The sequence below is a fragment of the Ambystoma mexicanum genome, chromosome 12, assembly GCF_040938575.1.
Source record: "Ambystoma mexicanum isolate Mex_15411 chromosome 12, UKY_AmexF1_1, whole genome shotgun sequence".
NCBI classification, from domain to species: Eukaryota; Metazoa; Chordata; class Amphibia; order Caudata; family Ambystomatidae; genus Ambystoma; species Ambystoma mexicanum.
The window spans coordinates 860,596,735-860,621,187 of NC_090936.1; positions in this window are offsets into that span (position 1 = coordinate 860,596,735).

A 24,453-nucleotide genomic window follows, 5' to 3' on the forward strand; every position below is an offset into this window, starting at 1 on the left:
CTGGGTACGTCTATTCCAGGGGTGCGCGGGAAGTTTCACACGCGAATGGGCTGGGTACGTGTATTTCAGGGGTGCGAGGGAAGTTTCACACGCGAATGGCCTGGGTACGTGTATTTCAGGGGTGCAAAGGAAGTTTCACATGCGATAGGCCCTGTGCGAGTGGTGTACGTGTATTCCTGGGGTTCGCGTGAAGTTTCACACGCAAATGGGCTGGGTACGTGTATTTCAGGGGTGCGCGGGAAGTTTTACACGCGAATGGGCTGGGTACGTGTATTTCAGGGGTGCGCGGGAAGTTTCACACGGGAATGGGCTGGGTACGTGTATTTCAGGGGTGCGCGGGAAGTCTCACACGTGATTGGCCTGGGTACGTGTATTTCAGGGGTGCGCGGGAAGTTTCACATGCAAATGGGCTGGGTACGTGTATTTCAGGGGTGCGCTGGAAGTCTCACACGCGAATGGGCTGGGTACGTGTATTTCAGGGGTGCACGGGAAGTTTCACACGCGAATGGCCTGGGTACGTGTATTTCAGGGGTGCATGGGAAGTTTCACATGCGATAGGCCCTGTGCGAGTGGTGTACGTGTATTCCTGGGGTTCGCGTGAAGTTTCACACGCAAATGGGCTGGGTACGTGTATTTCAGGGGTGCGCGGGAAGTTTTACATGCGAATGGGCTGGGTACGTGTATTTCAGGGGTGCGCGGGAAGTTTCACACGGGAATGGGCTGGGTACGTGTATTTCAGGGGTGCGCGGGAAGTCTCACACGTGATTGGCCTGGGTACGTGTATTTCAGGGGTGCGCGGGAAGTTTCACATGCGAATGGGCTGGGTACGTGTATTTCAGGGGTGCGCTGGAAGTCTCACACGCGAATGGGCTGGGTACGTGTATTTCAGGGGTGCGCGGGAAGTTTCACACGCGATTGGCCTGGGTACGTGTATTTCAGGGGTGCGCGGGAAGTTTCACACGCGATTGGCCTGGGTACGTGTATTTCAGGGGTGCGCGGGAAGTTTCACACGCAAATGGCCTGGGTACGTGTTTTTCAGGGGTGCGCGGGAAGTTTCACACGCGAATGGGCTGGGTACGTGTATTTCAGGGGTGCGCAGGAAGTCTCACACGCGAATGGGCTGGGTACGTGTATTTCAGGGGTGCGCGGGAAGTCTCACATGCGAATGAGCTGGGTACTTGTATTTCAGGGGTGCGCGGGAAGTTTCACACGCGATTGGCCTGGATACGTGTATTTCAGTGGTGGGCGGGAAGTTTCACACGCAAATGGGCTGGGTACGTGTATTACGAGGGTGAGAATTGGAAGTGTGGGTCAACCCAGGTGTTCCCTCTACACCCTCCACGGCCCCTGCAGGCAGCCCACACCACAGGGGACTACCCTGCACCCCTGGTCATGTCCCGCAGGCAGCCCATCCACCATGGGCATGCCCCTCAGCAAAGCCACATGTCACCTTGCACTACTGGTCACCAACTCATGTCCCCCTGCACCCCCACCCCCAGGAGTGTGGGGCACCTGCCAGCAGGCCCCCACTCATGTCCCCCTGCACCCCCAACCCCCAGCAGTGTGGGGCACCTGCCAGCAGGCCCCCACTCATGTCCCCCTGCACCCCCACCCCCCAGCAGTGCGGGGCACCTGCCAGCAGGCCCCCACTCATGTCCCACTCATGTCCCCCTGCACTCCTACCACCCAGGAGTGCGGGGCACCTGCCAGCAGGCCCCACTCATATTCCACTCATGTCCCCCTGCACCCCCACCCTCAGCAGTCAGAGGCACCTGCCAGCAGGCACCCACTCATGTCCCCCTGCACCCCCACCCCCAGCAGTCAGGGGCACCTGCCAGCAGGCCCCCACACATGTCCCACTCATGTCCCCCTGCACTCCCACCCCCCAGCAGTGTGGGGCACCTGCCAGCAGGCCCCACTCATGTCCCCCTGCACCCCCACCCCCCAGCAGTGTGGGGCACCTGCCAGCAGGCCCCCACTCATGTCCCCCTGCACCCCCACCTCCCAGCAGTGTGGGGCACCTGCCAGCAGGCCTCCACTCATGTCCCACTCATGTCCCCCTGCACCCCCACCCCCCAGCAGTGCGGGGCACCTGCCAGCAGGCCCCCACTCATGCCCCACTTATGTCCCCCTGCACCCCCACCCCCAGCAGTCAGGGTCACCTGCCAGCAGGCACCCACTCATGTCCCCCTGCACCCCCACCCCCAGCAGTCAGGGGCACCTGCCAGCAGGCCCCCACACATGTCCCACTCATGTCCCCCTGCACCCCCACCCCCCAGCAGTGAGGGGAACCTGCCAGCAGGCCCCCACTCATGTCCCACTCATGTCCACCTGCACCCCCCCCAGCAGTGAGGGGCACCTGCCAGCAGGCCCCCACTCATGTCCCACTCATGTCCCCCTGCACCCCACCCAGCAGTCAGGGGCACCTGCCAGCAGGCCCCCACACATGTCCCCCAAACACCACGCCATGACTATACAGACCCATGGCCCTAATGCCAACCCAAATCCCAACCCTCCGCCCCCCAGTTCAAACACCCAACGATCCACTGCACCCACTCCCTAGTAAATCACCATTCCATGATAGTCTGAAAAGAACCAGCATGCCCATCAGCAAATGTCCTACAGAGCCACACAGTTGCAACACATTACTGTGCCAATGATCATGGAGACATGCACCAAACCATCACTGAACACCACACCAATAATGTAGAATAAATAAATGTATTAAAAAGTACAACAAATGTCAAAATGAAAAGCACACATGCAAAAGAAGAAATAATTTTTGAAATATGAAAAAGAAAGTCAAATCCAAGCAAGAATAGAAATCCAAAAAATTAAAAAATATAAGTGGTGCATCCCCAAAGTCCATAGAACGAAATCCAAAGATGAAAAGCATAAAAAAAATTACTCCATGTGAATATGACTAAAAGAAAGTATATACATGTCCTGAAAATTGAAAAAGAAAGTCTGAAGGGTCCATTATCCCAAAAGCAAATGAAACCTAACAAAAACCCTATCTAAAATACAACTATATACAAAAAGTGGAGCAAAGTCCGTGGACTCCAAATCATAATAATAAAGAAATGAAACCTAAACCTAAATAACTATGTACAAAGGCGGCGGGCTAGTCCGACGGCTCACTGGTTGATGTCATGGGCCAGGGCATCATCGAACTCCTGTTCAATGGCTTGGAGGCGGGCATGTTCACTGTCCCCGAGGTCTCGCAGGGATAATGCAGTGTCCAGCTCCAACTCCCTGCGAATACCCTTGAGGCACTCAGCCCGCCTCAGCGCCCTCCGCATGGAGTTCTCCGCCCTGACCATTGTGAGCCGTTCCTCCTCCACCCGCCGCCGCTCCGCACCTATCTGCTGGCCCAACCGCTCCCACACGGAAGACACTCCCATTCCAGGGTTCTCCTGCCCTCCGGCCGATGCCTGCCCCTCTGATGTTGATGGCCCAAGCCATGATGCCTCCCACGTTGAGCCTGCCGCTGCCTCCGACGCAACTGCCTCTGCCAGCACAATGGCATCCAGGCTGATGGAATCTACCGACGCCGTCGTGCATGTGCCCTGCCCGATGATGCCGTCACATCCTCCATCTGCTGGGGTCCAGTTGCTGGTGTGTCCACCCCTGCTGGACCTCCGACTCCCGACTGTGGCAGGGATGGGATGCCCACCGAGCTGGCTGCGTTGGTCGGGGCAGGTCCACAGGGGGCCCTGGTGGCATCTGGGCCGGAAGACAGTATGGAGAACGACTGGCGCATAGCGTCCACAGAGGAGGAGAGGGTCGCCAGAGTGCCCGACACATGTAGGAAACCCCCGACCATGGTCGCTCCCAACTGGGCCATGTTGGCACGGTGCTCTTCGTGATGACGTGCGTGCTCCCCCCGGAAAGCACGCACCTCATCACGAATGACACCCGTGCGCAACGAGACACCAATCAGGACCTTCTCCATACAGCCAGGGGTTCCCTCGTCTGCAGGTAGAGGAGTGTCAGATGGCATGGACATCCCCCCTACCTGCGGACGGGCCTGGAATGGGGCATCCCTGCTGGTGCATGGTGGTGCAGTCACAGTGTCAGGGACAGTGACATGCACAGGCACCTCCACGGCGACCTGTGCTGCCTCCTGCCCCTGCCCCTGGACTGCACCACTTGCACCAGCAGGGATGCCCCCACCAGGCCCCATGTGCAGCTTAGTAGCGGCCTCCTCCTCCTCTGTGGAAACCACCAACCTGGATGGCTCCACACCGTCTTCCGCCGTTGCAAGCCCCTGTGGGGGCTCACCCACCCCTTCCACTGCAGCCGTGGGGGCATCCCCGCCGCTTTGCTCCACAGCGCCGTCCCCGCCCTCTTCTTCACTTGGCACTGTGTAGAGGGAGACATAGAACACAAGCATCAGGGTACTGTACAATGGTCCCCTAGACAGGAAGCAATAGCAGGCGAGTGGCACTGTCAAACATTACTTCCATCATGTCCCTCCACAACACATGGGTCAGTGCAGGCAAAACACATGCAGTAACAGGCATGGCGCATGCCATGGACATTAGTATACATGTCCAAGGGACTCTTGAAACATACAATGTTGGTTTGAAACTCACATGCATCATGGGTCATGCCTATCACATGCACACACCTCACCGTAGTTTCATCCATCTGGACTCGTTCACCCCAGACACAGTGGATACAAGGATGACTAAGCTGCATCAGTGAATCCAAACATTGTCACTGACATGTGTCATGCATCCATGGCATTTACAAGTCACAGACATGCAGGTCAGACACACAGACATGGACACCATACATGTACATGGCATCAGCACCCATCCCTCACCCCCAGCCATGTCCACGAACAGAGACTGGCATGCTTTCATGTATCCATTCCGCATATAGCTCCCCATGTTGCATTTCAACACATGCACCAACCATGTGGTTCACATATTACTGGTCCCACATGCATGACCATGATGTCCCTGCACACACACATACGTACATGGCCTATGTCACACATACAGGCAAGTATCAGACAACCAGCACACTGCAACATGCCCTGTCTCACACGGCAATGCTTGGCCACTTACCGCTCAACTCCAGACGGGTCTGCCTCTCAAGGATCTGGGCGAAGAGCGCTGGGCATACGCGTTCCAGGACCCTCAGCTGGATGGTACTCATGGTGCCCAGATCCCCCTCCACGAGGCGCCGGGCCTTCATGAGGGTCCTGGACCTCAAGTCCTCCCAGTGCTTCCTCACTTGCTTGATGTTGCGGGTTGCCACCCCCTCTGCGTTGATGGCAACCACAAAGTCATCCCAGATCCGGTCCCGTCCTTCCTGTTGGCGCGTGATGATCCGAACCCAGGACAAGCTCCACCAGGACACCAACTTCGGTGGCAGTGAAGCTGGTGCCCCTCTGCCTCTCTGGCTGGGGGCTGCCAGTGCTGCCAGATGGTGGTGTGCCCGACATGGCAACACCAGAAGCAGGCGTGGGTGGGCAACTGGGTCCTGGGGCTGGGCTGTGGAGCGATGGTATCCCAGTCGGGAGTCTTCAGTTCCAGCAGGGGTGGACACAGCAACTGGACCCCTGCAGATGGCTGATGTGCAGGCACCAAATAGTAGGGCACGTGGCCAGCAGGCAGTCAGGCAGCAGCAGATGGCAGGTGGGAGGCTGCTCAGGCCTCTGGGGGGCAGTGATTCGGCCTTTTGGGCAGGAGCGTGGTCTTCCGTGTGTTTTCGCGTGGCCAGCTTGATACGGAGTGATTTGGCACGTGAAAAAATTGCACGTCAGCGTGTGATTCGAGGAGAGGCCCTTAGCGCGTAAGCGCGTCAGCACGCATACGCGATTTCATTGGACCAAAGGTCCTTAGCGCGTAAGTGCGTCTGTGACGTTTTGTGCACGGGCGTTGCACTTTCACATGCAGAACTTCCCACGAACCCCATAATACACGTACCCCGCTCGCTCGCACAGGCCCAATATTCCTGGGGTTCGTGTGAAGTTTTACATGCGAAAGGGCCCTGTTGGAGTGGGGTACGTGTATTCCTGTGGTTCGTGTGAAGTTTTACACGCGAAAGGGCCCTGTTGGAGTGGGTTACGTGTATTCCTGTGGGCCGCGTGAAGTTTCACACGCGAAAGGGCCCTGTTGGAGCAGGGTACGTGTATTCCTGGGGTGCGCGTGAAGTTTCACACATGAAAGGGCCCTGTTGGAGTGGGGTACGTGTATTCAGGTGGTCCGCGTGAAGTTTCACATGCGAAAGGGCCCTGTTGGAGCAGGGTACGTGTATTCCTGGGGTGCACGTGAAGTTTCACACGCGAAAGGGCCCTGTTGGAGCGGGGTACGTGTATTCCTGTGGTCCGCGTGAAGTTTCACACGCGAAAATGCCCTGTTGGAGCAGGGTACATGTATTCCTGGGGTGCACGTGAAGTTTCACACGCGAAAGGGCCCTGTTGGAGCAGGGTACGTGTATAACTGGGCTGCGCGTGAAGTTTCACATGCGATTTCAGCAGGGTACGTGTATAACTGGGGTTCGCGGGAAGTTTCACCCGCAATTGATGCAGGGTACGTGTATTATGGGGGTGCCGGGAAGTCCTACACGTGATTTGGCAGTGTGGGTCAACCCAGGTGTTCCCTCTACACCCTCCACGGCCCCTGCAGGCAGCCCACACCACAGGGGACTACCCTGCACCCCTGGTCATGTCCCGCAGGCTGCCCATCCACCATGGGCATGCCCCCCAGCAAAGCCACATGTCACCTTGCACTACTGATCACCAACTCATGTCCCCCTGCACTCCCACCCCCCAGCAGTGCGGGGCACCTGCCAGCAGGCCCCCGCTCATGTCCCCTTGCCCCCAGGTCATGACGGTCCTAAATCATGGCCCTTATGGCCAGCCTAACCGGCACAAAGACCCAACCAAGTATTGCATCGACCCACATAGAAAAGGCAATTACATGATACAACCCCAATGGCAAGTATGTAAATGAACACATGTCCGTCACACACACACAGTGGGTGCAAGTGAATCTCAAAACACAAATCATGACATGCATGAAACCAATGAGATAATACCACAAATGGAAGTATTAAAAAGTATATATTACAGATAACATGAACGTAAATCAAATTAAACACACAACAATGGGAATAACAAAAGAAATGGTCCATGTCCGGTAAATAATGAAAAACAAGAAATCATAAGCCAAAGAAATCCAAATAGGAATGGTGTCCAAAGTCACAGTCCAAATAATAAAATGCAAGGTTGAAAACAAAGCAAAAACCATTGCTCCATGGTGAACACAAAAAAAATATAAAAAAAGATGAATCCAATGTAGAACTATGTACAATCGAAGAATCCAGGGTCCATGAGCCCACTCAATAAATGAAACCTACCAAATACTACTACCTAATAAAAAAACTATATACAAAAATGTGGTTCAGTGTTCAAGCGGTCCAAAATAAAGAAAAAACGAAAGGAAACCTAACACTAACTAACTAACTATTTACAAGGGCAGCGGGCAAGTCCAACGGCTCACTCGTTGATGTCCCGGACCAGGGCATCATCGAACTCCTGCTCAATGTCCTGGAGGCGGTCCTCTTCCATGGCCTCGAGGGTTCGCAGGGACGATGACATCTGGATCTCCAGGTCCCTGCGAATGGCCTCGAGGCACTCGGCACACCTCAGGGTCCTCCGCATGGAGTTCTCTGCCCTGACCATTGTGAGTGTGCCTCTTCCGCCCGCTGCCGCTCCGCATCTATCGCATGGCCCAACCGCTGCCACACGGAAGACACTTCCCGTCCAGGGTCCTCCTGCCCTCCGGCCGATGCCTGCCCCTCCGATAATGAAGGCCCTGAGCCATCATGGCTCCCACCTTGTTGCTGCTGCTGCTGTGCCGCTGCCTGTGCCCTGGCTCTTTCTGCCTGCACATCCTCCTCCGGCTGGGGTGCAGTTGTTGATGTGGCCACCCCTGCTGGACGTACGACTCCCGACTGTGGCAGGGATGTGTCCACCACCAGCCTGGCCGCAGGGTCAGAGGCAGCTCCACAAGGTACCCAGGTGATACATGGGTGGGAAGATGGCATGGAGGACGACTGGGGCATAGGGGGTTCAGTTGAGAGGGGGGTCGGAACAAGGTCCAGAAAATGGAGGAATCCGGCCCTGGTGAGCTGTCCCAGTGGGTCAACGCGGTCAACGAGCCATGCGAGAAGACGTACAGTCTCCTCATGAAAAGACTGCCAGTCAGCTCGCATGGCCCGTTGATGCAACGCCACCCCACCCAGGACAGGCTCAACCCGGTGCCGGATAGCCACATACGCAGGGAGAGGAAGGCCAGTTGGTGTAAGCCAATCCCCTCCCTGAGAACGGGTCTGGACGTAGGCATCCCTGCTGGTGCAAGATGATGCAGTGACAGGATCAGGGACAGGATTGCACACAGGAACCTCTGCGGCGGCCTGTGCTGCCTCCTGTCCCTGCCCCTGCACTGCACCACTAGCACCAGTGGAATCCCCACCTCCAGACCCCGTCTCTGTCCCTTGCACGGCCACCTCCTCCACCAAACCCCCCACCAACCTGGATGACTCTGTGCCATCTTCCTCCGTCAGAAACTGTGGGGTCTCATCTGCCCCTTCTGCTGCCAAGGAGTCCAACTACGACCTCCGCCTCATGGACATCCCCTTGGCAGCTGCGACCTGGGACGCGGCACTGGACTCCTCACTCCTCGACGAGATGACAACCTGGGAGGGGAGCCGGGCCTTGCGTCTCCGGCTGGCGGTGCGAACCCTGCCACTGTGCTCCACAGCACCCTCTCCGCCCTCTTCATCAGTTGACGCTGCAGACAGGGAGAGATAGGAGACAGGCATCAGGGCACTGTACAATGGACTCATACACACATGACAGTTGCACATGAGTGTCATTGTCAAACTTCAGACATGGCATCACAATCCCCAACACACATGTCATTTAAACTCACACACATGAGCTATTTCACAGCCATATTACAACAGCCAGCACCATCCATACACATACAACAGCATGAACAGCCAAAGGTGAGCCTGACATCACATGAAACACAAGGAGTGCACTAGACACGCACACATGCCACCACACTCACATGCATGTGTACACCTTCCACGCCTGTCGCAGTGATGAGATTTGCACCCATGTGACATCTGGCAATCAGTCTTCTACACATCAGTGTCCCAGGCATCCATGTTGTATCACTGTTGCACCCTTGTCAAATACACACACACGCACATGCACACAGTGCAGACACATGCAGCTGGAACCGACAACCATATGTGACACCACAACCATCCCAACTTACATACACAGTCATCCAAACATGTGTGCCCACACATCAGCATTTTGCATGCAAGCTCACACACACATGCACCATCCATGTGTCACACATGAGAGGCCTCGCATGTGTCAGCCTCACGGCCCTGTACATACATGGCTCAACAAAAACACATGTGCAACCTGCACACTACTGGCACACCACCACACGCACAGCATACAATCAGTATGCATGTACACTTACCGCTCGACTCCAGATGGGTCTGCCTCCCAAGGACCTGGACGTGGAGCGCTGGGGATATGCGTTCCAGGACCCTCGTCTGATCTTCCAACAGGTGGCCCCGGCGCCCCTTAGCATCTGCTGCCTTCAAGAGGCGCCGGGCCTTGCTGAGGTTCCTGGACCTGAAGTCCTCCCAGCGCTTCTTGACATGATGGAATAGGCAGACTGCCACCCCCTCTGCATTGATGGCAGTCACGATGTCCGTCCAGATCCGGGTCCGTCCTTCCTTGTTGGCGCGCGAACTTCTGTAGAGGGCATCATACTGCCCCAGGACTTGCTCCACCAGGACACCAACTTCGGTGGCAGTGAAGCTGGTGGCCCTCTGCCTCTCTGGCTGGGGGTTGCCAGTGGTACCAGATGGTGTAGTGCCCGACATGGCAACCCCAGAGGCAGGAGTGGGTGGGCAACTGGGTCCTGGGGCTGGGCTGTGGAGCAAGATGGTACTCCAGTCGGGAGTCTTCGGTTCCAGCAGGGGTGGTCACAGCAACTGCACCCCTGGCTGATGTGCAGGCAGCAAATAGCAGGGCACGTGGGCAGCAGGCAGGCAAGCAGCAGCAGATGGCAGGTGGGAGCGTGCTCGGGGCTCTGGGGGGCAGTAATTCGGCCTTCTGGACAGGAGCGTGGTCTTCCGTGTGCTTACGCGTGGCCAGCTTGATACGGAGTGATTTGGCACGTGAAAATCTTGCACGTCAGCATGTAATTCGAGGAAAGGCCCTTAGAGCGTAAGCGCGTCAGCACGCGTATGCGATTTCATTGGACCAAAGGCCCTTAGCGCATAAGCGCGTCTGTGGCGTGCGCAGGTGTTTCCCTGTACACGGGTGCATGTTACACGTGCAAGAACTGCATGTCCGAGTGTCAGCTTGTGTAATTGGAGGATAGGGCCTCAGCGCGTATACGCGGAAGTGACGTGGGACGTGTGGGCCGGTTCAAAAGGCACGTGTAGGACGTCATTTCCTTGTACGTGCTTTTCGTGGAGAGCGAGTGGGTGAATTCTGTACTTCTTGTCGGTTCACACGCGATTTACTTCACAGCGTTTCTAGTTCGTACTCCCTGTTACCTCTGACAGCTTTTTTCTGATTTTATGTTGGGCCTGTTTCCTCAAACAGCGTTCACTTCTTCTTTTGTCCTGTCTCCTCAGACAGTGTACAATTCTTCTTTTGGCAGGGGTGTATTCACGCTCATTTTCCAGGCAGATGGTGAGTCGCGCACGTATTTACCAACTGTGCTTGCCCCGTGTGTCACGTACCCCTTCAGAGGTCATTGTAGGCTGCGTGTAACACGCGTACGTTCAGTTTTGTGTTTCTGGGTGCCACAGCGTAGTGCGGGTTCATTTTTCCACGCACGTGGTCTACGAGGGGTTGCGTGCATGTTATATTCTGTTTTTGGGGTGTCTGTGCGTTGCGTGACCCGTCATCTTTCCACAGGGGTCACATACAGCCTTGCTAGAGCACTAGGGTACGAATTCCATCTAGTACTCTACCCCTTTGACACCCAATTGCCCAGGACAATAATTTACTGCAACTCCCATACGCACAACAACATCAGTGCCATGGTTGGGAGGCGACCAAGCGGTAAGGGTAGCAAAGGTGGCCGAGCCTCAAGAGGTGGCCATGGTGGGCGCGGTAGGGGACGTGGCCGGGATTTGCAGGGTACCCCTAGCCCCCCATGTGTGGAGGACCAGTCAGGGACACCCATGCCCCCCCCCTTAGTTGAGGGAAACGTGGCTGACACCATCTCTGATCAGCCCTTGTTGGACCGGCCCATTGTGGCACCTGACCTGGCAGAGGGTGACTCCCAGGCTGACTTCCAGGTCGCCAAGTCTAGGCCACATGTGGCGGTGCTAGTTGCTGTCACCAGACCACGTGGATCAGGGGCAGCTATGTCATCTGCTTCCCCGAGTAGGCAGGGTGGGGGGGCTGCAGGGGCAGCTGCAGCTCCATCCACCCCAGCTCTGACTCTCCCAGCCAGGGCAGTGTTGGTCCCAGTCCATCTTGGTAACGTTCCCCCTGACTACGTAACACTTCAGCCAATGCCTGCACCAAGTCCCATGCTCAGTGTGCATTCCCACACTCCAACTACCCAGTCCACCGGTGCTCTGCCCCTAGTGGCCAGAGCGGCGTAGGCCACTCAGGATCCCGACCACCTTCCAAAAAAAAGAGGAAGAGTGCTCGTCCACTACAGGCTGATACCCCAGACACGGCTACGCAGTCCGGCACGCAAAGGAAGCCTAGCTTCAATGAAGCCGAACGTGATGCACTTGTGCAGTATGTGTCCGCACACGACAGCGAAATGTTGATAACTGCAGGGTGCAAGACCACACCTGCTCAACGTCAGGCACACTGGCAGACCGTCGTGGACATCATAAGTGCCCTTGGATCAGTGAGGCGCACAGCTGGTGAGTGCTACAAGCGCTGGAATGACCTTAAGCGCAGGGCAAAGAAAAAGCTGGCCTCAAGTCATGCCGTTACTCTGGTGACTGGAGGTGGGTCTCCACAGGAGGACATTGAACTCACTGTACATGAGTCTGTTGCTGGGACCTACGTTACAGAGGAACAGATCCAAGGTGTGGGAGATCTGCCAGATTACGAGGCATTGTCTGGTGAGTGCACATGCATGTGTGTGTGATCCATGTGTATGTTGTGTGTGTGAGGGGTTCTGATTGAGTGCCAGGTGAGGGTGTGTGTGCCTCAGTGGTTTGGGTCACCCATGTGCTTCATCCATAACATTCTGCGCCCCTGGATTTGGGTATTACAGTATCCCTTCTGCCGACAGTAGACTTTTTGTGCAACATCACGCCAGTTGCCCTTGAAGTGGCATCTTGCAACAACATTGTTCCATATTTCTCATTGTTCATTCAGGCTGATTGTTTCGATCCCCCCACTTTCACTATGCATATCTCAGCCCTATTGTCAAACGATATGTGACATGCCTATGGTACATGCCATCTGTGTGATGGCATGTGTCATGTATGTGGATTGGACATGCCACTCACAGGCCAATGTGTGATGGCTCTGCTAGCCAGCATGCAGCTAATGTGTTGCTCTTCCATCTTGGTGTCATCACTGTCTGGCATTTACCTCCCCTTCAAACTCAGTGACAGTGCATGCATGGGAGGGTTATAGTCATGTGGGACATGTGTCAATCAAGTACTGGTTCTGTACCTCGTGAGGCCTAATTGTGTGCCATGGTGCTAATGCCTGTTTCAATTTTTTGTCTTTCATGGCTATGCAGGGGATGACGCACTTGATGCTGTTGTGGGTCAGGAGATGGTGCAGACCCAGGAGGGATCTCAGGCACGACTGGGCACCAGTGGGGGAACGGGGTGTGGTGGTGAGTGAGAACCCACTCTTGCTGCAGACCGTTCTCTCCAGGGGTGTCTCTGGGTGCACCTCACCAGACCTCTTTTCGGGTGTTGATTCGGATGATGAGACCTATGTGGCTTCGCAGCTAGGTGTTTCTGGAAGGGATTCTGTTCTGTCCGACCCACCTGCACCAGGGGTACAGCCCACTATGGGGATGTCAGTGTTGGTAGGTCCGCCTTTGGTGGTTACGGATGCAGGGCCACACTCCGTAACATCTGATCCTGTTCCTGGGCCAGCAGATCAGAGGGGGAATGCAGTCCTGCAGCCTCAGGCAGTGCCGACACAGCAAGGCACAGTTCGCCTTGCCCCAGACAGGTGTGGTGCCCGCCAACGCAGTGGCCGTACGCCACCAGGCAATACCACATGGGAGAGATCCATTTACGGTATGGCAAACCAACAGGCAGCAGCATCTGAGATGATGGCTCAAGCTATGGAGAGGGTGGCCACTTCCATTGTCCCCCCAGAGAGGCAGATGGAGCAACTGCAGCAGGCAACAGACTCCATTTGCCAATCACTTAGGGAGGACATGTTGGCGTCCAACAGGGACAGACGGGCGGCCCTGGACACTCTGCGGGAAGCCATTTATTTAGAGTCCCAGGGCCAGAGGGAAGCCCTGAGGGTAGAAGTCTGTCACCTCAGGCAGACTCTTGTGGAGCTTCAGGCTTCCACTGTCACGAGGACAGAACAGCTGCTGGAGCGTGTCACAGGTACGCTCTCAGCAGAGATGCAGGCAACTCGGGAGGAGGTCCGGGCATCACGTCAGGTGGTGCATGGAGATCTCTGCACCATAATCCTCCAGAACGAGACCTTCCACACCCGCATGCTTGCTGCCATGGAGGACCAGACTAGGGCTTTGCGTGGGCTGCCTCCCATAGAAACACCACCTCCTGTGGTGGCAGCAGCACAGGGTGATGAGAGCGACCACAGCGATTCTGAATCTCTCACAATAGTGTAGCCGTGCAGGCCATGAGCCCATGGAGCTGTTTTATTTTCTGCAACATACACACAGGTGGCTGTTGGTGTGCACCTTGTCCTTGGACCTCCTGGGTAGCCTCTCCCACCCCCCTGGCTCCCACATGGCCATTTTTGATTTTTGATTTTTGATTTTTGGATTTTGTTTTTTTGATTTTTGAGTTTTTGTTACAGTGTGTTGCCTTGTGTGGCTCCCGTGGGCATCCACTGTATTGTGGCTAGGCACATGCAGGCTTGTCCTGAGTTTGGGTTAGATGCTTGGGTTCGTGAGACACACACCCCTCCTGCTTCCCGTTACCAAGGGCTTGCAAAGGGTGTGCCCAAGTGAAAGTAACTTTCACAGTAATGTTGGACTCCCATGACATGTGTGGGCAGTCTATAGTCAATACTGTGTATACATTCCTAGTGCATATAGTTGTAGTATTGTACACTGCATGGTGTATTGATGTGTGCTTGTGCATCCATGTCTCCCTCCTAATTTGCAGGTTCATTCCACATGTCTTCACAAGGCCGTCTACTTTGGAGATGAAGTTCATGTTGTAAGCAGTGCACCTCCAGATTTGCGTGGCACCAACACTGTACAGTTGGGGGTGGTCGATGTGCTAGCATCACCAGGTTGTAAGTCTACGTATCCTTTAACTTAGTACTGTCATGTGAATGCTATGTTTCGGGTGGCTAGTTGCATTGTATTGTGGTAAGTCTTTGGTCATGTGTGTTGTCAGTTCTACATTAATGGTAGCATATTGTGTGTGGCCATTTTCCAATCAGGACACTGTACTTTGTGACACTTGTGTCATGTTTTGGGGATTCCTTTGTTTGCTCTCACATAGCATGACATGCCATGGTGTGTTGGGGGGCGGTGCTGGGGAGGTGTTGGGTGACATGGCACTGTTGTCATGTTGTATCTTGCAAGGGGGCAATGATTTTAGCAGCATAGAAGTGTGTCTTTTGATGACACAGCATTGGTGGTGTTTGTGTAGGTAGGGATGCACACAATGGAACACTACCAGGTGAACAGTCTCAGGCTGGTATGGTTGTGACAGTTGACTGTCAGTTGGCTCATCATCATTGATAGTCAGCTTGGTATATGCCAGGGCTGTGTGCACTCCACAGGGGTGTGATTTTAGGTGAAGTAATTATCCACCAGCTGTGTACGGGCTGCCTCACCCCGTGCCCTTTCCCCTCCCATGCGCAGCAGGCGTGCATGTGGTTGGGGATGTGGGGGCACCACCATGTCCACCGGCAGGCCCCTGCGTGTTGCAACGTCGTGCAGGACACATGCTGCCACTATGATCCTGCACACTACTGGGGGAGCGTATAACAGCTGCCCGCCAGAACGGTCAAGGGAGCGAAAGCGTGACTTGAGCACTCCGAATGTGCGCTCCACTATGCCCCGGGTTGCAATATGGGCTGTGTTGTATCTTACCTCGGGTGGCGTGGTGGGGTTCCGAATTGGTGTCATCATGTGGGTGCTCAGAGGGTAGGCACTGTCCCCTGGGGAGGTGGTGATGGGTATTGTTAGGGAGAATTCTCTGTTTAGGCTGAATTTCCTAACCTAGTGAGTCCCCCAGCAGCTTTGCTGGATTTCTGGAGTTTGTTTTTTTCCATCCTGCCAAGAGTGAGACTCTTTTCCTCCCACTCTTGGACATGTATGTGTGTAATTCCTTTGAATGTCAATGTGTTCTATGGGCTATGGGGTCTTTTACTCCATAGGGTCTCATATGTTTTTCTATGTGTGTTACACCGCACCCTACGTGCCGTAGCACTGGGGCGTCCTAGCGGACCTCCACCATAGACTCCATACCCGGGGACTGACTACTGTCTCCCCGGGCATGTAAAGTCAATATTGGCTTTACTAGACCTAAATTTACTAACAGAACTAGTACAAACCATCTTATTGTGGACGTACTAGTAGGGGTAATTCGATTACTCCTGGATCTGTTACTCGAGGGGGCACTGTCCCGTCCCCCCTCGTCGAGTTTTGGCTGGTGGCAGTGGAAACTACTTGTTATGTCCGACCCCGAACATAACCCTATGGGATTCGTCCCATTGTTGGAGATTGATACTTTTCCTCGTTAATCTCTAACGTACCACCGGTCTACTTATCTTAAATAAGTTTATCGGATGGTATTTTCTGCCAGAACTCGGATTGTAAAATGGCGTCTGTGTTCGTCTCTGTGACTCCTAAACCAAAGGTTGAGCCCTTTGTTCCACTTTTGGCGGGCCTCTGTACAGAGACCCTCCAAAGTGGTGCCATTCTGTCTGGGTTACCACAGGGGTGTGGGAGGGGGTTTAGGCACCCTGGACCGAGTTGTCTTGCCAACTCCGGTCGCACTCTGGAGTGATTGGCCCAAGTGGTGAGCCTCCCCGCTCACCACTTAGCGAGTGTTGATTGACAGCTAGGCTGAATGAATGGGGGTTTTCTGCATAAAAGCAGGGCTTTTGGGACTGGATCTTCAGAAGTAGCCACAGGACCTAAGAATCCGACGAGGGTAACGCTGAGCCGACCTGCACGACGACACCTCCGGTGGAGCCCTGCGGAACCGACTCACCACTTCCCGACGACAGAGGAGATCTCCCTACCGGAGAGTCTCTTCCCCTGACTGGTGGGAACAACCAGTCCCCTTTGCTTTTTATTCGCCTCAGGACGCAGTGGTCGAATTGCCCGTGCAGAGCACCTCGGCAACCAGATAGCCACTACCCCTGTACCACGACCAAAAGGTGGTGCGTTGTGACGGAGCACTCCGCGGCTGGTCTCTTCCCTGGTGGTGCACCGGACTTCACTTTTGATCGGTTCGAGTGAGGTGTCTTAATCCTCTCCTTTCCGTTGGGTCGCCTCCAAGCTTTTCTCATTTATTGTTCTGAACTGGTTCAATTTGCCGATAACAATTTGCTACAAGGACTAGAATGCCTCTCCACTAGAGACTTTTTGGGACATATCGCCTTGCCGCTCTCCGAGTGGGCCTGGCCTCTGAACTTTACGCTCTATTGTGATGCCTGCCTTCCTGCCTTGCATTTTACCCGTGAAGTATTGAACTGTGTTGATTTCGTAACCTGCCTATCTTTTTCTCTCCCGTCCTAACCAATATTAGAGTGCCATCTAGGTTGAGGTATACACCTCTGTCTGTAAATAAGTGGTGCTGGTAGAGCCTAGACTTGTCGAAATATTGCTAGGGGGATTGATTGTTTCTTCTTCGTAGAGGAATTGTGTTTGATTTGTTTGCCGTGAAAGTGCCATAGTGTTTTTGATAGATGTTTCGTTATAAATAAATACCTTAATATCTTTACACTAAGCCTTGTTGCCTGTTTGCTTGTCTTGCTGTGAAGAATTGCCCTATTTTGTATACTCCACATACTGCTCAACTCTTCTTGAGGGAAGTCTGACTGCTCAGCCACATCTACCAAGTGAATCTGTGTGGTGCAGACTGCTACCAAGTGGGTTCACCGCCAAACACCTGCAGTCCTAAATCTTTTGCAGTGGTCCCAGAGGGAACTGCACAGGTTTCCGCCTAACACTGGTGTACAGCGGTGGGATTTGTATCGAGTATACAGTTTAGAGTGCTTTTCGACACTTTAGGATAACTAACCACAATACTTAGCACTAAAAAGCAACTTTCAGAAACATGTCTACGATGGAAACTTACAGTCAAGAGTCCTTGTCACGTGAAAATACTGAGAGTTACGAGCTCTCTGTAGGCAAGAGAATCTTTCTGTAAGAGGAAAGAAGTTAGAACTAATAGAGAGATTGCTGGCGAACCAAAGTCTGGGTACTGGTTCAGAGGAACCAATCTCTCTAGCAAATGTAGATAACAGTGATGGTGTTGATCTGAATCGTAATTCTGATGATAGCGATGAAGAGGCTGACGAGGATGGAGAGGCTAATGAAACTGTCTCCCCTGCTCCTCTACCTGCCTTACCAGCTGTGCCTACGGGGTTCATACCAGGTCCCACAAGTAACCCTGCTTATTTTGAACTTGAAAAAATGAAGCTCGAATTAGAATACAAACGGTTCTTGGCTCAATCCGAACGAAACCAAGGGCTCGAGTTCAGATGGATGAATGCCCAGGCTGAGCAGAAGCAAGCTGAGTTAAGACTCAGAGAAATAGAACTTAATCACACGTTAGAGATGAAAAAGTTGTCTATGGAAAATGCTTCTCTCTCCTCTGGTTCCTCTAGGAGCTCCAGTCCCAAAAGACCCCGGATGCCGAAGGAATTAGTGGATATATATGAACCGAGATTGGATGTGTTGGATTGGTTGAAACTGTTTGAATACAATCATGGGCTCCAGGACATCACTGGGAATGCTTTGCTCCCCTGGTTGTTCTCTAGGCTCCCTCCTGTTGCGACTGATGTGGTAATGGAGTTGGGGGAGACGGATAAGATGGATTACGAAAGTGTGAAACTAGCTTTAATAGCTAGATTCGGGAAGACCCCTCCCCAGTGTCTTAAGAGGTTTTGAACCCTCAAAAAGCATGATGGTACCCCTTGGGCTACCTGGGTGAGTGAAGGGTTGAAAAACTTAGAGGGATGGATTAAGGGTTACAAAGTGAACACTTATGAGGGTATGAGGAATCTTTTTATGTTGGAGTCTATTTATGATGCCTGTTCTCCTGAGCTCAGACAGCACTTGGCTGATTCGAAGAAATTGGATTCCCAGAAGCTAGCTAGGGCTGCTGACTTATGGGTTGCCAACCGGGCTACTCATAAGGATTCTGGGGCAACTCAGAAAAAGGATGAGGGAAAACAGCCTAAAAAAGACTCAAAAGAGAATTCTAATAACTCACATTCCAAAGAGGGCCCCAAACATAACCAGAAGGGTAAGCCACTAGGAAAACCACAGCAGAATAGTGTGTCCTCTGGTGCCAAACCGGAAGAAGGTCAGAACAAACCACCATTCCAGAAAGCATTCGGAAAATGCTTTGTTTGTGGCTCGACTGATCACGTGAAAGGAGATCCCAGATGTAAGGGTAAACCTTCAGGGGTCCAGCTTGTCTCCTTAGCCTTCGCTCCAGAGGAGGTAGTCCAAATGGCAAGTGGAAACTTTCTACTGCTAGCTGACGAACCCATTGGAGTCTCAGCCAGCGTTTCTTTAGTATCTCTGGGGTTGTGGGAACAACAGAATTTAGATGTCTATAATTCTATCCCCGATAATACTAAAGAGTATTATAAGGACAGTGTCCAGGTGAATGGTCAGGAGACTCCTGCCATTAGGGACACTGGGGCCAGCATAACTGTGGTGGATAAATCGTTTTTTTCAGGCTGAGGATGTTGCTAAGGCACCCAAACGCCTCACCAAGTTAGCTGGAGGGCCTGTGCAGATGCTTCCCCAATTACCAGTTCTCATCCAGTGTAACGACATGACTGTGAAGATACCTGTCAGCATACAGAGTGAGGTACCAGGATGCATACTGTTGGGTAACGATTTGAAAACTCTTGGAGTTGTATCGCATACTCCCAGACCTCCTAGTAAACGGTTACAGGAGCTAACCAGACCTGCCAGAGAGAGGACCATGCGCGGTACTCTTCAGGAGATGATGAAGAAAGAAATCACTCCTGCTCCACTGGAACTGTCGGCCGCTGTCTCCAAGAAATCAGAAGCGAAAGGGAAACCTAAGACTTCTACCCCGAAACCAGCAGCCAGCATTCCAGTGCAGCCAACACGGACTTCCCCGCGGTTGTCCAAAGGTACACCCGTAACTCCACCTCCAGCCGAGGCTGAGAGGGAGGTACAACCCTGTGTGGTAGAATTAGACTCTGAGGAAGAGCTAATGGAAGGCCAGGAACTCGTTGGAGATCTGGATCCTGTTGACCATCCTGAGCTGCAGTCTTTACTGGCAGAAGGTGGACCCAGCTGGGCAGACTTCAGTAAGGGACAGAGAGAATGTCCAACTCTGGAAGGTCTTCGCCACCAGGCAAAAGCTCAGGCTGAAGGGCAAGAGCCTGGGAAATACAGGTTGCACTGGGAAGATGGCCTCTTCTACAGTGAACCGACCGAGTCTGCACCTGGAGACTACAAACGACTTGTAGTGCCCTAAGAGAACAGACCACAGTTCTTGCAGTTAGCCCACGAGATTCCTTTGGCTGGTCACTTGAGTTTCAAGAAGACTAAGGAAAGGCTCTCCCTCTACTTCTATTGACCAAAGATGGGGGCAGAAGTAGAAAAACACTGCAGGAGCTGCCACACCTGCCAGACCTCTGGTAAGGTTGGCTGCAAGAATGTGGCACCTTTAGTGCATCTCCCAGTTGTGGGAGTCCCATTTGAGAGAGTAGGGATTGACATTGTTGGTCCCCTTGATCCTCCAACCTCCTCAGGCAACAGGTTTATACTTGTTGTAGTAGACCATGCTACTAGGTATCCTGAGGCAATTCCTATAAGGACTGTTACAGCTCCGGCTGTGGCTAAGGCCCTCCTTGGTATTTTTACTAGGGTCGGGTTTCCTAAGGAAGTAATCTCTGACAGGGGATCAAACTTTATGTCCAACTACATGAAAGCCATGTGGAAAACCTGCAGAGTTACTTACAAGTTCTCAACGGCGTACCACCCACAAACCAATGGGTTGGTAGAACGGTTCAACCGAACCATGAAGAGCATGATAGGTGCTTTAGAGGAACCCCTTAAGCGTAAGTGGGACCTTCTACTGCCATGCCTTCTCTTGCTTATAGAGAAGTCCCTCAGGAAGGTGTAGGTTACTCACCCTTCAAACTACTCTATGGTCATCCCGTCAGAGGTCCATTGGCCCTGATTAAGGAGGGGTTGGAGAGTGCTCCTTCCCCCAAGCCAGTCAGAGTGACTGACTACGTGATAGGTCTCCAGAGGAGAATGTCGCACATGATGACGGAAGCAAGCGATAACTTGAAAGCTGGACAAGCATTGGTCAAGCACTGGCACGATCAAAAGGCTAACATGGTTGAGTTCGCTCAAGACCAGCTTGTTCTCGTTATGATCCCAACAAGGCAGAGGGCCTTGCAAGATAAGTGGATGGGACCCTTCAGAGTTGTGGGTAAACTCGGAGAGGTCAACTATCTGGTGGACTTGGGCAATCCCAAGGAGGCTCCGACAGTCTTCCACACCAACCGACTTAAAGCGTATGTCTCACGACCTGATGTAGGAGCGTTGCTTCTAGCATCATCCGAGGAAGAAGAAGAGAGTGAAGCTCTTCCGGATCTCCTCAGAGGCTTACCTTTAGATGAAAAAATTGAAGGAGTAAATCTCTCTTCCAATCTGACACCCTAGCAACAAGAAGAGTGCAAATCTATGTTGAATCAGTTTGCCTCTCTGTTCTCGCTTTCACCAGGCTTGACCCCTTGGGGCCAGCACGACATACTCACTGGTGACTGTCTGCCAGTCAAAAGCAGAGGATACCGCATGTCAGAAAACGTACGAACCCACATCAAAGGTGAGGTCAGCAAGATGCTCGATCTCGGGGTAATAGAGCCCTCTACTAGTCCATGGTCTAGCCCAGTTGTGTTAGTGCCAAAGGCCGGATCTAAAGAACTTAGATTCTGCGTGGATTATAGAGCTCTTAATGCAGTCACCAAGACTGATGCCCACCCTTTGCCAAGAACAGATGAGTTGTTGGATAAACTTGGCGCCGCCAAGTTCCTCAGCACATTTGACTTGACGTCAGGCTATTGGCAAATAGCCCTGACAGACCATGCCAAGGAGAAAACTGCATTTTCTACCCCCGTTGGCTTATACCAGTTTAAGGTAATGCCATTCGGACTGAAGAATGCACCTGCTACGTTTCAACGGATGGTAAACCAGGTTCTGAACGGGATGGAGGACTTCTGCATGGCATACTTGGATGACATCGCAGTGTTCAGCAATTCCTGGGAAGAACATGTAACCCACCTGAGAGATGTTTTGCAGGCTCTTGGACGAGCCAATCTGACCATAAAGGCGAGTAAATGCCAAATTGGACAGAGTAAGGTAGTCTATCTTGGACATGAGGTAGGAGGTGGAGAAATAAGGCCTTTGCTCAGTAACATTGAAGCTGTGCAAAATTGGACAACACCGACTACTCAAACCCAGGTGAGAGCCTTCCTAGGCCTCACTGGGTATTACAGGAATTTCAAAGAGAACTATGGGACCATAGCTTCTCCACTGAATGTCATCTCCTCGCCCAAATTTCCTAAAAAGGTTAAATGGAACGAGCAGTGCAATCAGGCTTTTGAAAACCTGAAAAAGGCTCTTTGCCAAGCCCTAGTACTCAGAGCTCCTGATTACCGCCAACACTTCATTGTGCAGACAGATGCTTCAAATGTAGGGATAGGTGCCGTACTCAGTCAACTGGATGGGAAAGGTAGGGAGCACCCCGTTTGCTTCATCAGCCGCAAGCTGAAGGATCCTGAAACAAGGTGGGCAACAATCGAGAGAGGGTGCTTTGCTATCGTGTGGGCTCTGAAGAAGTTTAGGCCGTACTTGTATGGTTCTACTTTTGTCATTCAGACTGACCACCAACCCTTGAGATGGTTAATGCAAATGAAAGGGGAAAACCCAAAACTATTGAGATGGTCGATCTGCCTGCAAGGGTTTGATTTCACCATTGAGCACAGGTCAGGGTGTCACCACCAAAATGCTGATGGTCTCTCTAGTATGTATGTCATCGACTAGAGGTATCAGATTAATTCAGGAGTGGATTAAATCCTCCTGTCCCTTAGTCTGAGGGGGCGAGTGTTAGGGAGAATTCTCTGTTTAGGCTGAATTTCCTAACCTAGTGAGTCCCCCAGCAGCTTTGCTGGATTTCTGGAGTTTGTTTTTTTCCATCCTGCCAAGAGTGAGACTCTTTTCCTCCCACTCTTGGACATGTATGTGTGTAATTCCTTTGAATGTCAATGTGTTCTATGGGCTATGGGGTCTTTTACTCCATAGGGTCTCATATGTTTTTCTATGTGTGTTACACCGCACCCTACGTGCCGTAACACTGGGGCGTCCTAGCGGACCTCCACCATAGACTCCATACCCGGGGACTGACTACTGTCTCCCCGGGCATGTAAAGTCACCATTGGCTTTACTAGACCTAAATTTACTAACAGAACTAGTACAAACCATTTTATTGTGGACGTACTAGTAGGGGTAATTCGATTACTCCTGGATCTGTTACTCGAGGGGGCACTGTCCCGTCCCCCCTCGTCGAGTTTTGGCTGGTGGTAGTGGAAACTACTTGTTATGTCCGACCCTGAACATAACCCTATGGGATTCGTCCCATTGTTGGAGATTGATACTTTTCCTCGTTAATCTCTAACGTACCACCGGTCTACTTATCTTAAATAAGTTTATCGGATGGTATTTTCTGCCAGAACTCGGTTTGTAAAATGGCGTCTGTGTTCGTCTCTGTGACTCCTAAACCAAAGGTTGAGCCCTTTGTTCCACTTTTGGCGGGCCTCTGTACAGAGACCCTCCAAAGTGGTGCCATTCTGTCTGGGTTACCACAGGGGTATGGGAGGGGGTTTAGGCACCCTGGACCGAGTTGCCTTGCCAACTCCGGTCGCACTCTGGAGTGATTGGCCCAAGTGGTGAGCCTCCCCGCTCACCACTTAGCGAGTGTTGATTGACAGCTAGGCTGAATGAATGGGGGTTTTCTGCATAAAAGCAGGGCTTTTGGGACTGGATCTTCAGAAGTCACCACAGGACCTAAGAATCCGACGAGGGTAACGCTGAGCCGACCTGCACGACGACACCTCTGGTGGAGCCCTGCGGAACCGACTCACCACTTCCCGACGACAGAGGAGATCTCCCTACCGGAGAGTCTCTTCCCCTGACTGGTGGGAACAACCAGTCCCCTTTGCTTTTTATTCGCCTCAGGACGCAGTGGTGGAATTGCCCGTGCAGAGCACCTCGGCAACCGGATAGCCACTACCCCTGTACCACAACCAAAAGGTGGTGCGTTGTGACGGAGCACTCCGCGGCTGGTCTCTTCCCTGGTGGTGCACCGGACTTCACTTTTCTTCGACGACGAGATCATCTCTACTCTTGGCAAAGACCCGACGTGCATCCACCACCAGGAACAACTGCCCCCGCCGGAGCTGCCCTCCACAACAAGGTACCGTGTCTGCCGGACTACCCTTTCGATCGGTTTCAGTGAGGTGTCTTAATCCTCTCCTTTCCGTTGGGTCGCCTCCAAGCTTTTCTCATTTATTGTTCTGAACTGGTTCAATTTGCCGATAACAATTTGGTACAAGGACTTGAATGCCTCTCCACTAGAGACTTTTTGGGACATATCGCCTTGCCTCTCTCCGAGTGGGCCTGGCCTCTGAACTTTACGCTCTATTGTGATGCCTGCCTTCCTGCCTTGCATTTTACCCGTGAAGTATTGAACTGTGTTGATTTCGTAACCTGCCTATCTTTTTCTCTCCCGTCCTAACCAATATTAGAGTGCCATCTAGGTTGAGGTATACACCTCTGTCTGTAAATAAGTGGTGCCGGTAGAGCTTAGACTTGTCGAAATATTGCTAGGGGGATTGATCGTTTCTTCTTCGTAGAGTAATTGTGTTTGATTTGTTTGCCGTGAAAGTGCCATAGTGTTTTTGATAGATATTTCGTTATAAATAAATACCTT